Source organism: Chinchilla lanigera, unplaced genomic scaffold (genome assembly GCF_000276665.1).
Source record: "Chinchilla lanigera isolate Chin_1 unplaced genomic scaffold, ChiLan1.0 scaffold00108, whole genome shotgun sequence".
In the NCBI taxonomy this organism is placed as follows: domain Eukaryota; kingdom Metazoa; phylum Chordata; class Mammalia; order Rodentia; family Chinchillidae; genus Chinchilla; species Chinchilla lanigera.
The window spans coordinates 4571514-4573969 of NW_004955509.1; positions in this window are offsets into that span (position 1 = coordinate 4571514).

Consider the following 2456-nt stretch of genomic DNA (forward strand, 5'->3'; position numbering starts at 1 on the left):
TTTTCATCCCCCCATTTCTTAATTCCTTTTATGCAGCAGTGAAATGCAAAATGCTTGATTGCTTTGAATTTTGTGACTCAGATGCAAATATGGTAATATTTCAGTCCTGTGAATTTGCAAGTAATATTTCAGAGAAGCTAAGAGGTGATTGGTGAGTCCTTTGATGAACATGTCCTTGAAGTTCGTTTTTCCTTTGATCCTCGTTTGTTTTATTAGCATCTCCAGTTCCCCCCGGGATAAATTACCCATGCAGAAAATGGGTTTTGAGAGCACTTAAAGTTCATTCGGTATGAACCTGCGGCACATTTAATCAGTGCGGATGTCACCACTGCCACTGCTAAAGTCCTGCCCTCGAGTTACCCCTTTGGGCTTAGTTTGGAGGGCTGTAGTAGATGGCGTACTAGGTTATGGTCATTTTGTTGCAGTAAATTGGAAGTTAGGCAAAAGTTCGCAGGAGTCAGGAGAGTTTTGTGCCACCTTTGCTTTTAAGAATGAGACTGTACAATTCAACTGTAGGAAAAAGTGTTGTCCTCATAGTTGAAATAGTGGATAACTGAAAGTTGAGGTAAATGATCAAGAGAATGTGGAGAGCATCGCTATATAGAGCCATAAACCCAGCCAAACCATAACATGCTGCTGAAAACTTAGCTATAATAGAAGGCTTGACATCATGTCTACCTAGTCTGGGATCACAGTCAGATAATGTGCTGTTCTGTTCTCTAGGAACCTCAGTATTTCATTGATTTTCCACAGATTCTAGGATTCATGTGAGAAAAAGCACGACTGATCAAAATCTTAAGGAGGGGGCTATTTCAGAGCAGTGCTTCTCAAGAGTATGGTCTGGCAGCGCGGTAATCACCTGGGAGGGACTTGGTTAAAGATGGCAGTTCTTAGGCCCACGCAATAGCCATTGAATTGAAAAGCTGGGCGGAGGGCTCAGCAGTGTGTTCTAACGTGTTCCCCGAGTGGATCTGTTGTGTGATCAATTGCAAACACTTATTTTAGAGCACTTGGGGAACCTAAAAGGTTACTGGTGTAACATTGTGTGTGGTGGACAAGAAAATCACAAAAACAGCAACCAGAAGTGCTTAGTGAAGGTAAAGTAGGACTCGGTTTCTACCTTTGGTTTGCCCTTTTTAAAGTGAGCCCACCAGTTACTAAGTGTATCTTTTAGTGCACATGTAAACAGCCTATTCCTAAGTCCTACCTGACCTCCCAAAGTTGCATTCCTCTAAAGTAAATAAAATTCACAGGAGGACTGAACAAGTAAAAGAAGGGCTGAAAAGTGTGTGTGTGTGTGTGGTGCAGTCGGCCCAGCATTACTTGAGTAATTCATATCCAAAAAACCCTATTGCCACATTCTGCAGCTTCTTAGAGAAAGTCGTTTGTCCTGTGGATTTTGTTTTATCTTTTGTCTCATATATATTGTTTGCCTTTTTCATGAAATAATTCTTGGATTTGTTATATAGTACTCCTGTTATTTTTGACATTTTTGCTATTGTAAATAAACCACTATTTTAAGTTACCCTAGTGGAGTGTTGGCTACAGACAAGGCATATGTGCACACATATGCAGAGGAAAATGAAGTAGATACAGATCGTACAATTAATCCCCAGCTTAAAAGCTGAAGGTAGTGTGACCCTTGAGTAGTTAAGCACTTTTTGCATCAAGGAAGCTATTATTGTCACCTCCTTGGGTTTAAAAATCATTCTCTGACCTCTAATGGCAATCGAGTTGGAGGTCAAAATCAGGAATTATTTTCCTTGGTTTTCTTACTTGACTCCCGGGTTTACCTGTTTGATGGTATTGGTGAACACAAAGCTTTTGCCGTGGTAGTAACGTGATGCTGTAAAGCCACTAGCATGCATACTACTGAAAACCTACTTAGGAATTCATGACCACAGGAACATCTAAACACATGGGCTAAAATTATCAATAGTTAACCAGCTCTGTAAGGGTTATTTTGCTTTCCAGTAGAGACCAACTTCTCAATGTCTCATGCTTGTGCTTGATTTTTTATTTTTTATTTTTTATTTTTTGTTTTTTTTTTTGTCTTTGAGACAGGGTCTCACTATGCAGTTCAGGCTGGCCTTGAGCTCACTCTGTAGCTCAGGCTGGCCTAAAACACAACGATCCTCCTGCCTCAGCCTCCCGAGTGCTGGGATTATAGGAGTGCCCACGCGCCCGGCCTTGATTTTTTTTTTCCAGTACCAGGAATCGAACTCACAACCTTGCACTTGCCAGGCAGGCACTGTGCCGCTGAGCTAAATCCCCAGGCCCTTGATTTTTTTTTTTTTTTTTTTTTTTTTTGAGGCGGGGTTTCACTATGGAGTTCAGGCTGGCCTTGAACTCACCTTGTAGTCCAGGCTGGCCTCAAACTCGCAGTGATCCTCCTGCCTTAGCCTCCTGTGTGCTGAGATTACAGGTGTGTGCCACCATGCCCGGCTTGTACAGAA